Raw genomic sequence first — 15,875 nt, 5'->3', positions numbered from 1 at the left:
TATTCTTCTGATCCATGAAAATTGAATGGTCTTCCAACTTTTTTGTAACTTCTTCAATTTCTTTCATGAGTGTTCTGTAGTTCCTCAAGTACAAATCCTTTACCTCTTTGTTTAGGTTTATTCCCAGGTATCTTACGGTTCTTGGTGCTATAGTAAATGGAAATGATTCTCTAATTACCCTTTCTGTATTTTCATTGTTAGTGTATAAGAAATCCACTGATTTATGTACATTGACTTTATATCCTGCCATATTGCTGAATTGCTGTATGAGTTCTAGTAGGTTGGGGGTGGAGTCTTTTGGGTTTTCCTTATAAAGAATCATGTCATCTGCAAAGAGAGAGAGTTTGACTTCTTCATTGCCAATTTGGATACCTATTAATTCTCTTTTTTGTCTGATTGCTGCTGCTAGGACTTCTACTACTATGTTGAACAAGAGTGGTGAGAGTGGGCATTCTTGTTGTGTTCCTGATCTCACGGGAAGGATGCAAGCTTTTACCCATTGAGGATGATATTTGCAGTGGGTCTTTCATAGATAGATTTGATGAAGTTCAGGAATGTTCCCTCTAACTCTCTACTTTGAAGATTTTTAATCAGGAACGAATGCTGGATTTTGTCAAATGCTTTTTCTGCATCAATTGAGAGGACCATGTGGTTCTTCACTCTTCTCATAATAATTTGTTCTATCACATTGATTGATTTGCAAATATTGAACCATCCTTGTAGCGCGGGGATGAATCCCATCTGGTCATGGTGGATAATCTTTTTAATGTGCTGTTGGATCATGTTTCCTAGGATCTTGTTGAGAATGTTAGCATCCATATTCATCAGGGATATTGGTCTAAAATTCTCCTTTTGGGTAGCTTCTTTGCCTGGTTTGGGGATCAGGGTAATGCTGGCTTCATAGAAAGAGTCTGGAAGTTTTCCTTCTGCTTCAATTTTTTGAAACAGCTTCAGAATAGGTGTTATTTCTTCTTTGAAAGTTTGGTAGACTTCCCCTAGGGAATCCGTCAGGTTGGGCTCTTGTTTTTTGGGATGTTTTTGATCACTGCTTCAATTTCGTTATTAGATATCGGTCTATTCAGGTTGTCGATTTCTTCCTGGTTCAATTTTGGGAGTTTATAGTTTTCCAGGAATGCATCCATTTCATCTAGGTTGCTTAGCTTATTGGCATATAGCTGATGATAATAACTTCTGATGATTGTTTCTACTTCCTTGGTGTTAGTTGTGATCTCTCCCTTTTCATTCATAATTTTATGAATTTGAGCTTTCTCTCTTTTCTTTTGGATTAGTGTGGCCAATGGTTTATCGATCTTATTGATTCTTTCAAAAAATGAGCTTCTAGTTTCATTGATATGTTCTACTGTATTTCTGGTTTCTACCTCATTGATCTCAGCTCTGATCTTGATGATTTCCCTTCTTATGTGTGGAGTTGGTTTGATTTGTTGTTGATTCTCCAGTTCTTTAAGGTGTAGAGACAGCTGCTGTGTTCTGGATTTTTCAATTTTTTTGAGGGAGGCTTGGATGGCTATGTATTTTCCCCTTAGGACCGCCTTTGCTGTATCCCATAGGTTTTGTACCAAAGTGTCTTCATTGTCATTGGTTTCCATGAATTGTTTCAGTTCTTCCTTGATCTCCTGGTTGATCCAAGCATTCTTTACCAAGTTGTTCTTTAGCTTCAAGGTGTTTGAGTTCCTTCTGAACTTTTCCTTGTGATTGAGCTCCAGTTTCAAAGCATTGTGATCTGGGAATGTGCAGGGAATTATCTCAGTGTTTTGGTATTGGTTGAGTCCTGATTTTTGACCCAGTATTGGTTCTATTCTTGCGAAGGTTCCATGTGCACTTGAGAAGAATGAGTATTCTGTTGTTTTAGGGTGGAATGTTCTGTATATATATCTCTGAGGTCCATCTGGTCCCATGTGTCATTCAATGTTCTTGTTTCTTTATTGATTTTCTCCATCATTGATACTGAGAGATGCTTGTTATGATCTCCTACTATTAGTGTATTCATATCAATATGATTCTTTATCTTGGCTAACAGTTTTCTTATGTAGTTGTCTGCTCCCATATTGGAGGCATAGATATTTACAATTGTTAGATCATCTTGGTGGATAGTCCCTTTAAGAATTATGTATTGTCCTTCTGTATCTCTGACTACAGTCTTTAGTTAAAAATTTAATTCATCTGATATGAGAACACTACCCCAGCCTTCTTTTGAGGCCCATTGGCATGAAAGATGCTTCTCTATTACTTCACTTTTAGTCTGGGTGTATCTTTAGGTTCAAAATGGCTCTCTTGTAGACCACATATGGATTGGTCCTGTCGTTTTATCTAATCTGCAACCCTGTGCCATTTTATGGGCACATTAGGCCATTCACATTGAGAGTGATTTTTTGATACATATGTTATTATTGACATTGTGTTACCTTTAAAGTCTTTCTTTTTGTAGATTTTCTCTATATTTCTGTTCAATGCTATTCTCAGTATTTTTCCTCATTTATAGAACCCCCTTAATATTTCCTGTAGTGTCGGCTTGGTGTCTTGCATAGTCTTTTAAGCCTTGCCTGTTTTGGAAAATCTTTATCTCTCCATCCATTTTGAATGTCAGTCTTGCTGGATAAAGTATTCTTGGCTGCATGTTCTTCTAATTTAATGCCCTGAATATGTCTTTCCAGCCCTTTCTGGCTTGCCAGCTCTCTGTGGACAGGTCTGACGTTATTCTGATGGGCTTTCCTCTGTAACTAAGGAGGTTCTTTGTCCTAGTGGCTTTCACGTGATTGTACCTTCAATTATGATTCCTCAGTTTGACTATCAGGTGTCATGATGTTTTTCTTTGGAATCTATATTCTTGGGTGGAGACCTTTCAGCCTCTAGTACACGAACACTGGTTACATTCACGCGATTGGGAAAATTTTCATGATGAACTTGTTCCACTATATCTTCTAGACTTATTTGTTTTACCTTCCATTCATGGATTCCAATAATTCTGTCAGTGGAACATCTCATGGCATCATTTATTTCCCTGATTCTGTTTTCGAGGTTTCAAATTGTTTGTTCCAGGCTTCCTCCTGATCCTTTCTCTCTATCTGTTTGTCCTCCAGATCACTAATTCTATCGTCTGTCTCAGTTACCCTAGCTTTGAGAGAATTTAGATTAGATTGGAACTCATTGAGAGCATTGTAAACCTCCTCCCTTGTAGCTTTAAGCTACTCCCTAACATTATGGACATCATCTCTCATCGCTTTCAGCTCATCCATAATCAATTCAGTTTAGTCATCCATGGCTTTCTCCAACCTACCTATTGCCTGGATAATGGTTAGCCTGAATTCTCTTTACGACATATTGTTTATCTTGATAGTCGTTAGCTCTGTTGCAGAAGGTCCATTCTTTGTATTTTTCTTCTGTTGAGCATTCCTCTTCTTAAGTCATTTTGGTGAGAGTTGAATGAACAGATGTAGCTGGATGTATCGACCGTGGTGCAGTCAAGGTGCACCCCACCCTAGAACACTTCTGAGTAATCAGGATTCCCCACCAAACGAGAGAAAAATAAAAAGAAAAAGAAAAAAAGAGAGATAGAGAGCGAGAGAGAGAGGAAAGAAAGGGAAGATGAGGGAGAAGGTTCAGCCCAAATGGGCCCCAATGTATGATTTATGATGTTTATAATCAAAAACAAACAAACAAAAAGTATGATAAATGTATATGACAAGAGAAAAGAATATATATATATGCAAATAAAGGAAGAACCTCGTCAAAAAGAACCCCATGTATAAGATTTATATACTATTCGGACAAACACAAAAACACAGAAACAGTGGTGGAAGAAAAAGATGGGAGAGTGGTTATTAATTCTCAGTGTGGGCGAGGAAGATTGTTTTGATTCTTCCTAGATGTATCTTGATAACTTTGTTAAATGACTCAACTTTCATAATATAAAGAGGGATTAAAAATTGGTTTACCTATAAGGTAGTATTGATTGGGGAAAGGGATTACTTTGAAGTTTAACTCTATATGAATATTAGAAAATAAAAATAAAAAGGAATAAACTAGACTAAACTTAACTAAAATTAAAATAAAGAAATTCAAAAAAATAGAAATGTAAAAGAAAAACACAGGTGTATGTATCAAAAAGTTCAGGTTAGAAGGTTATTCTGGAATTTGATGTACTGGACAGCTCACTCTGATGGTAAATAGGTTAAAAAATTATATAAGAAAAATGAACCAGAATAGTGGGAACAAGTTAAACATAAAAGTCGTCCTATGAAGTAGTGGTGGTTGTTCTCTTGCAGTCTTTTTTTTTTTTTTTTTTTTTCTTTCTTGGTTTGTTTTCTGGGGGAGGGTTCTGCCACGTGGGTTTTTAGTCAATCATGTTCCCTGAGTTAAATCCTCCCGTCCCCCTCAAGGGGGAAATCTTTGAGGAAACTGTTTTTTATCCGGCTTTTGTTCTCTGGTGGTTTTTATGTTTGTTCTCTTTTTTCATCTCTCACCTTGACCACTTTTGATGGTTTTTGTAGTTTATGAGGAAAACAAACTGCACCCTGACCGCCCTCTCAGAGCGAAGCCTCAGTATGGCAGCAGAGCCCAAATAAGTTCCCCCTTGGCCGCTGAAAGAGCAGGTTCCCAGTCGTGGGAACGTCCCCCAGGGACTGGGGACGCAGGATATTTTGCTTGTACCCAAAACCACAGCAGCGGCGATAGTCTGGAAGCTCCAGACTGCCAGAGAGGTTCCAAGCAGTGATCGCACACTGAGATTTTCCTGCTGGCCCAGGATGGGAATGGCTGGCTTCTGGGTCTAAGAGCACCTGGCTTAGGTGAAATTCTTGTGGAGCCTGTGGGTGGCACGTGGGTCTCTGGCTCTGAGAATGGGGTGTAGGTCTGAAAGCACCAGGTTGGGCCTTCGAGCACCTCTATCAGAGGAGAGATTGGGATGCATGTCTTAGGCTCTGAAACAATGGCATGGGTCAAAGAGCACCAACTGAGCCTTTGTACCTCTCTCAGGGGATGATGAGGGGCACACGTATCTCAGGCTCTGTAGCAGGGCTCACGTGTTCTGCCATTGGGCATTGCTCCCATCCCCTCACAGGAGCCAGAACCCACACGTTCTCGGGTATCCTGGCGGCTTAGGGACAAAGACCTGGTTTCTCTGCCACACTCTCTATGGCTCAGCACCAGGAAAGTCTGTCCTGGGACCAGGGACTTAAGCCCCTGTCCCTAGCCACCCCGATCCCATATATATGTTTTTGTTTCTTTCTCTTTTTTTAATAAAAAATATCCAGATATAAAATTTTCAGTTGGCAGGGTTTTTTTTTTTTTCTATGTACCACTATGAAGATGTGGTACATTCATACAATGTAATATTACCCAGCCATAATAAAGGATGAATATTCACAATTTGCATCAACATGGATGGAGCTGGAGGAGATTATATATATAGTCACAAAATAATTATTTCTATTTTGTGAACAAAGTAATGTTATTTTTATTTCTTGATTTAAAAAAAATATATATTTTGTGGGGCGCCTGGGTGGCTCAGTAGGTTAAAGCCTCTGCCTTTGGCTCAGGTCATGATCTCAAGGTCCTGGGATCGAGCCCCGCATTGGGCTCTCTGCTCAGCAGGGAGCCTGCTTCCCCCCTCTCTCTCTGCCTGCCTCTCTGCCTGCTTGTGGTCTCTGTCTGCAAAATAAATAAATAAAATCTTTAAAACAAAATTATTTTGTTTCCATGAGAGAGAGAGAGAAAGAGCACGAGTGTGTCATGTGGCAGAGGGAGAGGCAGACTTCCTGTTGAGCAGGGAGCCCAATGTGGGGCTTGATCCCATGACTCCAGGTTCATGATCTGAACTGAAGGCAGGCGCTTAACCCACTGAGCCACAGAGGTGCCCTCTGATGTTATTTTTAAACATGTGTCTCCTAAATTCTGTCAAAAATTAAAGTAAGGTTTAGAAATCAATAGGACAGTAATATTGATTTTTTTCAATATTTTCCATAAAATTAACCTACCAGAGAACTATAAAATTTCATATGACTCCAAGTTGCAGTCCAGCATCATTTCATTTCAATCCGAAGGTTTTCCTATGATATGTCTTATAGGGTAGTTATAAATCTAATAAATTTCTACTGCGTTTGTGTGTTAAAAAATGTTTTTGTTTCTTTCTTTTTTTAATAAAAAATATCCAGATATAAAATTTTCAGTTGGCAGGTTTTTTTTTCTATGATCACTATGAATATATTATCTCACAATGATCAATTATTGATTTCTGCTAAGAACACAGCAGATAATTTTATTGAAACTTTCTTGAGGTAAATACCTAGTAGTGTAATTTCTGGGTAATAGGGTAGCTCTATTTTTAACTTTTTGAGGAACCTCCACACTGTTTTTCAACGTGGCTATACCAAAGATACAGATGTAGTGAAGCGAAGGTCCATATGCACCCCAATGCTCATAGCAGCAATGCCCACAATAGCCAAACTGTGGAAGGAGCTGAAATGAACTTCAACAAATGAATGGATAAAGAAAAGATGTGGTACATTCATACAATGTAATATTACCCAGCCATAATAAAGGATGAATATTCACAATTTGCATCAACATGGATGGAACTGGAGGAGATTATGCTCCCTAAAATAAGTCAAACAGAGAAAGACAATCATTATATGGTCACACTTTCTTGTGGTACATAAGGAATAAATAGCATGGATGACATTAGGAGAAGGAAAGAAAAAATGAAGGTGAGGGAAACCAAAGACAGAGATGAACCATGACAGACTATGGACTCCTGGAAACAATCGAGGGTTTCAGAGGGGAGGGAGGTAGTGGGCATGGGGTAGCCCAGTAATGGGTGTTAAGGGTACATGTTGTAATGAGCACTGGGTGTTATACACAAGTAATGAATCATTGAGCACTGCATCAAAAACTAGTGGTACACTCTATGGTGACTAACATAATAAAAAATATTCAAAAAAAGAAAAAAAACTCTTGAACTGTAAGGTGAAAATTACTTATTTATTGCTGCTTTCAATATAGTCTCTGCATTTGACAGTTTAGTTGTGTCTTATTGTCAGTAATTTTCAGGTTATTCTACTTGGAAATTTTTGAGATTCTTTAATTAATATTCCCATATTATCAAATTTGAGAAGATTCCATCATTTTTTATTCAAATAGTTTCTCTGTCCCTTTCACTTTAATCACCTACTGGGACTCCCATAATGCATATATTTATCGATGTAATGATTTCCCACCTATACTTTTGTTTATATTCATATTTCTTCAACCTTTTGTCCTTCTGCTCCTCAGCACAAATAATTACAATAGCCATGCCTTCACTTTCTTTGATGTATTTTTTCCTGACTGTTTTGAACTTCTCTTGTATATCTAGTGAATTTTTAATTTCAGTTTTTTTTTCAGCTTTAGAATTTCTGGTTTGTTTCTTTTTAAAATTTACATCTAATTTTTATATTCTCATATGGTTTTGACATCATTTTAAAAATACTTATGTATATGTGTTTTATTTAACTATATGAATATATTAAAGGAAGTTTAAATTTTTGTCTAGTAATTTCAATTATTCTTTCATCACAGATATTTTCTGTCAATATTCTTTGTTTTATGAACAGACCATGTTTTCCTACTTCTTTGTAAGCTTTCTGACTTTTTGTTCTTCTTGTTGAAAACAAGACATTTGAAAAACACAGATATCTCTCCCAGGTTATACCAATTAGCTCTTAATATCAATCATTATAGTACCATACAAATAATTTAGCTGGCTTTATATTTTTCTGTGCTCTTCCAATTCATTCCTCCATGTCTCATGACCCTGGCACCCAGTGAACTTTTAAATTCTCCATAGCATTGCTGTTTCCAGAATATTATATGGTTAGATTTAACATCAAGCGTATATTGTTTCTTTCATTTAAAATATGCATTTAAGGATGTTGTGTGTCTTTAATTACTTGACAACATACATATTTTTATCACTGACATTCCATTGTTTTGAAGGTTTTCAGTTCACCAAATGAAGGACGTTTTATTTGATTTCAAATTTTTGCATTATAAATACAATAGTGATAAACATCCATGTATAGATTTTTCTGTGAACATTCTTTTAAATTAATGACTGCTGGACTGAGATTGAGTCCAGCAGTGGTTAGATAAGAATAGTTTTGTAAGAAACTGTCAAACTATCTTCCTAAAAAGTTGTGCCATTTTACAATCCTGACAACAACAAAAAAATTATTTCTGTTGTGTCACCTTCTCACCAACACTTGGTCTTTTCAGTTTTCTGGATTTTCACAACTCAGGCAACTATGTAGTGATAACTTATTATTGTTTTAATTTGCATTCCCAAGTGAAATATGATGTGAGGCATAATTTTATAAGAAGATAATTATTTATCTGATATATGTTTTGTAAAGATTTTCTGTGAGTTTGGGGCCTCTGTTTTCATTCTCTTGAATTCTTCTTTCAGAGATCAAAATTTAATTTAATGAAGTCCAGCTTATAAATTTATTTTAAATTAAGTATTCCTTGGCATTGTATCTAATAAGTAATGTGATAACTAGTCATATGATACCTAGAGGATTTCCTCTAAGTTTATTCTATGTTATCTTCTAGCAACCTTGTAGGTTTGCATTTTATATGCAGGTTTATGAACCATTTTGAGGTAATTTTGGTGAAGGATGTAAAGTTTGTGTATAGATTGATTGGTTGATTGATTTACTTGGGGATGTCCAGTTTTTCCAACATCATTTATGGAAAAACTATATTTGCTCTAGTGTGCTAACTTTTTCTTTGTTAAAGATCAGTTGCCTTTTTTATGTGGGGTTATTTCTGGATTATGTGTTTGGTTAAGTTGATTTCTTCAACTTTCACCAAATCATGGTCATTATTGCTCAGCTTTGGAGTGATTCTTGAAATTGGATGGTATCAAACTTCCAACTTTGTTATTTCTCAATGTTGTGTTGGCTATTCCTGATTTTCTGTTTTCCCATTCTCTACGAGCTTTATAATCACTATAACAATATCCACAATACAGCTTAATAGGTGTTCTTTAAGATAACATTTAATCAAAAGATCAAAATAGAAATATTTTTCTTTCAACTATATTGTTTTGTTATCCATGAACATGGAATATCTCTCTTTGATTGCATTTGTCAGAGTTTTGTAGTCTTCGGAATATAGATTTTATTCATATTTTGTGACATTTGTACCCCAATTTTCTTTCTTTCTTTTTTTTTTTGAGGGGGTGGATGGCACTAATATAAAAGGTATTTTGTTTTCAATTTAAAATTACATTTCTTCGTTGCTGTTGTATAGCATAGTGATTTGCTTTTATATATTAGCCTTATATCTTGTAATATTACTAAAATCACACATTTTAAATAGTGTTTTGTGGATTCTTTGGATTTCTGACCCAATAATTATTTCGTGTATAAATAAAGACATTTTTACTTTTCTCTTTCTCAATTGGTATGCATTTTATTTCCATTTCTTGCCTAGCTGTATTTGATAGTACTTTCAGCACAATGTTGAAAAACAGTAGTAAGAGAAAACATACCTCACTTTTTTTTTTCTGATATTAATGAGAAAGCTTCTAGTTTCAAACCATTAAGTATAAATATGTCTATAGATTTCTTGTAGGTATGTTTATCAAGTTGAGTTGTTCCTCTATTCTGAGTTTACTGAAAGTTTTAATTTTCAAGTGTGTACTAAATTTTGTAAAAAATCATTTCCTACATCTATTGATATGAACATGTGAGGGTTTTTTTGTGTGTGTTCAGCCTATTGATGTAATGAATTGCAAAAAATGAGTTTTGAATGGTGAATCAACATTCATATCTCAAACAAATCTTACTTCGTTGTGGTGTACTTTTTTACATTTTCATTTAAACTCTAATTAATTAACATAAAATTGGTTTCAACAGTAGTTTTTAGTGATTCATCAGTTATTTATAACACCCAATGTTCATCTCAATATCCATCATCCATTTAGCTCATTCTCCGCCCATCTTTCATTTAGTAACCCTCCATTTGTTCCCTAAAGAGTCACATGGTGTGCCTCTACAACCCAGCAATTACATTACCATGAAATTAAAATTACATTATTACGAAAGGATTCAAAAATACTAATTTGAGGGGGCACATTCACCCTGATGCTTTGCAGAATATTCTTTATACAATCATCAGCCAATGGACATTTGAATCTTTGCATAATGTGGTGCTCTCTCTCTCTCTCTCTCTCTGTGTATATATATATATATATATATATATATATATATATATATATACACACACACACACACCATCAAAAAGGAATGATATCTTTTGACATTTGCAACCATATGGATGGAGCTAGAGTGCATTATTCTAAGAAAAATAATTCAGAGATAGACAAACACCAATATCATATGATTTTATTTTGTGGAATTTAGGAAACAAAACAGATGAATATAGAGGATTGGATTAAAAAAAAAAAAGAAATAGACAGACCATATATTTTGTTTAATATACATTGTGTTATTCAATTTTTGTAATTGAGAATGTTTGCATCTGTGTTTATAAGAGATCATAAGCTCTTGTAGGATTATTTTATGTTTGTCTAATTTTATATTAAGGGAATGGTGACATCATAGAAGGAGTCAGAAGTATCCCAATTCTTTGTTTGTTCTCAGGAGAATTGTAGAAAAAAATAGTTTAATTCCCTTTTCAATGTGTCAGAATTCACCATTGAATACTTCTGGTTCTGTGATTTCTGTTTTATAAGATTATTGGTTATTTATTCAATTCACTAAGTAGATAGAGGCATCTTTATATTGTCCATTTCTTCCTCTGTGATTTTTGGTAACTTGTGTCTTTCAAGGAATTGGTCCATTTCCACTTAGTTATCAAACTTGTGGGCACAGAACTATTCAAGATACTCCTTTGCTATCTTTTATTTTCTAAGGGATCTGTAGTGATATCCCCCTCTATTTGTTTTATTTGTTTTTGATAGACCCCTTTTATCTCTGATTGTATTAATTTTTGTTCTCACTCTATCTCTCTATCTCTTTCTCTCAAATAACCATGCTGCAGTTTTATCAACTCTATTGATCTTTGCAAAAAACTAACTATTCATATTATTGATTTTTCTCTATTTACTTTCTGTTTTCAGTTACACCACTTCCTGATCTAATTCTTATTATTTCCTTTCTTCTTTCATTCCTTTTATACTTTGGATGTAATTTGTTCTTGTTTTTAGAGTTCCCTGAAAGACGAATATAAACTACTGATTTTAAATCCATCTATTTTAATTTGTGCACTTGAAACAATAAATTTCCCTGTCAGCAATGCTTTACCTGCATCTCATAGATTTTGATAAGTTGTTTTATTGTTTTATTTTGAGGTATTTATAATATTTTACAACTTTTGTTGACATTTATCTATTTTCGCATGTGTTTTTTTAATCTGTTGTTTAATCTTTACATATATTGGATTTTTTTTTTCTTATCCTTCTGATATTGTTTTCTAGCTTAATTCCACTGTGGTCTGAGAAGAGATATTCTGTGATTTCCATTCATTAAAGTTGTGAAGGTGAGTTTTGTGGCTCCAAATGTGGTCTATGTTGGTGTATAGTCCAGGTGAGTTTAAAATGATGTGTATGCAACTGGTTTTGGAATAAGTCTGTGTATGTTGATTATATACCATTGATTGATGGTGTTGTAGAATTCAACTATGTCTATAGATGTTCTGGCTGCTTCATCTGCCCATTCATAACATAGGCATTGTTGAAGTCTTTCCAATTTTGAGTGTGAATTCATCTATTTCCCTTGTGTTTCTTTTAGTTTTTGCATCATGTAATTTGATGTTACATTAAGCACATGCACATTAACAATTATTGTGTGTTCTTGGAGATATTATCATTTTATCCTCATAGAATGTCCTTTTCTCACTGATAACAATCCTCTTTTGAGTTCTAGTCTATCTGAAATTAACATAGCTACTTTTCTTTTTTCAATTAGAGTTTGATATATTTAACTTTCCATTTACTTTTTTATTATAATCATGGTGTTCAATTAGCCAACATATAGTACAGCATTAGTTTTTTAAGTAGTGTTGAACAATTCATTAGTTGTGTATAACACCGAGGGCTCACAACACATTCCCTCCTTAATACTCATCACCTGGTTACCCCATCCCCTCACCCCCCTTCCTTCTGTTACCATCAGTTTGTTTCCTGGAGTCCAGAGTCTCTCGTGGTTTGTCTCATTCTCTGATTTTTTTCATTCAGTTTTCTCTCCCTTCCCTGTGGTCCTCTGCACTATTCCTTATGTTACACATATGAGGTAAACCATATGATAGTTGTCTTTATTGACTTATTTCATTTAGCATAATCCTCATCCATGTTTAATCTGTGCATTTGCATTATTTTTTTAACTTTTTAAAATATATTTCTTAAGATATAATTGCCACATGTTCCATTTGTTTCAGGTGTACAACATAGTGATTGAACATCTGTTACATTAAACTATATTCAAAACAATTGAAGCTACTATCTGTTACTATTTAAATATTATTGGCTATTTCCCTTATGTTGTATATTTTATTGCTGTAACTGTTTTATTCCATAATTGGAATCTTGTATCTGCTACGTCCCTTCACTCATTTTGCTCATCCCACCATTTTTTGGCAACCATTAGTTTATTTTTTTTTCCTCTCCACTTTTAAGTCTGATTCTTCTTTGTTTTTGCTTCTTTATTCATGTTTTATTCTTTTTTAATTTATTCTTTTTTTCATATTTTGGAGTCCATATATATGTCAAGTCGTATTGTTTGTCTTTCTCATTCTGACTCATTTTACTTAGCATAATACTCTGTAGATCAATCCATGTTTTCACAGATGACAAGGTTCAATTTTTTATTATGGCTGCATAATACTGTACATATATATCACACCTTCTTTATTCATTCATCTATTAATGAATACTTGGGGTGTTCCATATCTTGACTGTTATAAATAATGCTACAATAAACATAGAGATGTATATAACTTTTTAAATTAGTGTTTTCATTTTCTCTGCAGAGAGGACCAGTAGGGGAATTATTGGATTATATGGTAAGTCATTTTTATTTTTTGAGGAATATTCTACTGTTTGTCCTTGTATTTAAAATGGGCTTATTGGAGACAATATATTATTGAGTCTTATTTTTATCTTCTCTTTGTCATATATTCTTTCATTTATTTATTTTCAGCATAACAGTATCATTATTTTTTCACCACAGCCAGTGCTCAAAGCTTTACTTTTTTAATTTTTAAAAAGATTTTATTAATTTGAGGGAAGGGGTGAGCAAGCATGGGCAGGGTGGAAGTCCAGAGGAAGAAGATTCCTTGCTAAGCAGGGAGCCTGACATAGGGCTCAATCACAGGACACTGAGATAACAACCTGAGCTGATGAGAGATGCCCCATCAGCTGAGCTGATGGCAGGTACCCCTAATTGAGGCTTTAGATAATTGTGCTTCAAACTTATTTTTTTTATTAATTTTTTATTTTTTATAAACATATATTTTTATCCCCAGGGGTACAGGTCTGTGAATCACCAGGTTTACACACTTCACAGCACTCACCCAAGCACATACCCTCCCCAATGTCCATAATCCCACCCCCTTCTCCCAAACCCCCTCCCCCCAGCAACCCTAAGTTTGTTTTATGAGATTAAGAGTCACTTATGGTTTGTCTCCCTCCCAATCCCATCTTGTTTCATTGATTCTTCTCGTACCCACTTAAGCCCCCATGTTGCATCACCACTTCCTCATATCAGGGAGATCATATGATAGTTGTCTTTCTCTGCTTGACCTATTTCGCTAAGCATGATACGCTCTAGTTCCATCCATGTTGTCGCAAATGGCAAGATTTCATTTCTTTTGATGGCTGCATAGTATTCCATTGTGTATATATACCACATCTTCTTGATCCATTCATCTTTGGATGGACATCTAGGTTCTTTCCATAGTATGGCTATTGTGGACATTGCTGCTATAAACATTCGGGTGCTCGTGCCCCTTTGGATCACCACGTTTGTATCTTTAGGGTAAATACCCAATAGTGCAATTGCTGGGTCATAGGGCAGTTCTATTTTCAACATTTTGAGGAACCTCCATGCTGTTTTCCAGAGTGGCTGCACCAGCTTGCATTCCCACCAACAGTGTAGGAGGGTTCCCCATTCTCCGCGGCAGAGGTCGAAGAGGTTGCTGCCCGTGTTCTCCTCAAGGATTTTGATGGATTCCTTTCGCACATTGAGGTCCTTCATCCATTTTGAGTCTATTTTTGTGTGTGGTGTAAGGAAATGGTCCAATTTCATTTTTATGCATGTGGCTGTCCAATTTTCCCAGCACCATTTATTGAAGAGGCTGTCTTTTTTCCATTGGACATACTTTCCTGCTTTGTCGAAGATTAGTTGACTGTAGAGTTGAGGGTCTATTTCTGGGCTCTCTATTCTGTTCCATTGATCTATGTGTCTGTTTTTGTGCCAGTACCATGCTGTTGTGATGATGACAGCTTTGTAATAGAGCTTGAAGTCCGGAATTGTGATGCCACCAACATTGGCTTTCTTTTTCAATATCCCTTTGGCTATTCGAGGTCTTTTCTGGTTCCATATAAATTTTAGAATTATTTGTTCCATTTCTTTGAAAAAGATGGGTGGTACTTTGATAGGAATTGCATTAAATGTGTAGATTGCTTTAGGTAGCATAGACATTTTCACAATATTTATTCTTCCAATCCAGGAGCATGGAACATTTTTCCATTTCTTTGTGTCTTCCTCAATTTCTTTCATGAGTACTTTATAGTTTTCTGAGTATAGATTCTGTGTCTCTTTGGTTAGGTTTATTCCTAGGTATCTTATGGTTTTGGATGCAATTGTAAATGGGATTGACTCCTTAATATCTCTTTCTTCTGTCTTGCTGTTGGTGTAGAGAAATGCAATTGATTTCTGTGCATTGATTTTATATCCTGACACTTTACTGAATTCCTGTATAAGTTCTAGCAGTTTTGGAGTGGAGTATTTTGGGTTTTCCACATATAGTATCATATCATCTGCAAAGAGTGATAATTTGACTTCTTCTTTGCCGATTTGGATGCCTTTAATTTCCTTTTGTTGTCTGATTGCTGAGGCTAGAACCTCTAGTACTATGTTGAATAGCAGTGGTGATAATGGACATCCCTGCCGTGTTCCTGACCTTAGCGGAAAAGCTTTCAGTTTTTCTCCATTGAGAATGATATTTGCGGTGGGTTTTTCATAGATGGCTTTGATGATATTGAGGTATGTGCCCTCTATTCCTACACTTTGAAGAGTTTTGATCAGGAAGGGATGCTGTACTTTGTCAAATGCTTTTTCAGCATCTATTGAGAGTATCATATGGTTCTTGTTCTTTCTTTTATTGATGTGTTGTATCACATTGACTGATTTGCGGATGTTGAACCCACCTTGCAGCCCTGGAATAAATCCCACTTGGTCGTGGTGAATAATCTTTTTAATGTACTGTTGAATCCTATTGGCTAGTATTTTGTTGAGTATTTTCGCATCTGTGTTCATCAAGGATATTGGTCTATAGCTCTCTTTTTTGGTGGGATTCTTGTCTGGTTTTGGGATCAAGGTGATGCTGGCCTCATAAAATGAGTTTGTAAGTTTTCCTTCCATTTCTATTTTTTGGAACATTTTCAGGAGAATAGGAATTAGTTCTTCTTTAAATGTTTGGTAGAATTCCCCTGGGAAGCCGTCTGGCCCTGGGCTTTTGTTTGTTTGGAGATTTTAAATGACTGTTTCAATCTCCTTACTGGTTATGGGTCTGTTCAGGCTTTCTATTTCTTCCTGGTTCAGTTGTGGTAGTTTATATGTTCCTAGGAATGCACC

Source organism: Mustela lutreola, chromosome 5 (genome assembly GCF_030435805.1).
Source record: "Mustela lutreola isolate mMusLut2 chromosome 5, mMusLut2.pri, whole genome shotgun sequence".
In the NCBI taxonomy this organism is placed as follows: Eukaryota; Metazoa; Chordata; class Mammalia; order Carnivora; family Mustelidae; genus Mustela; species Mustela lutreola.
The sequence above is the reverse complement of the archived record's forward strand: the minus strand, read 5'-3'. Positions refer to the sequence as shown.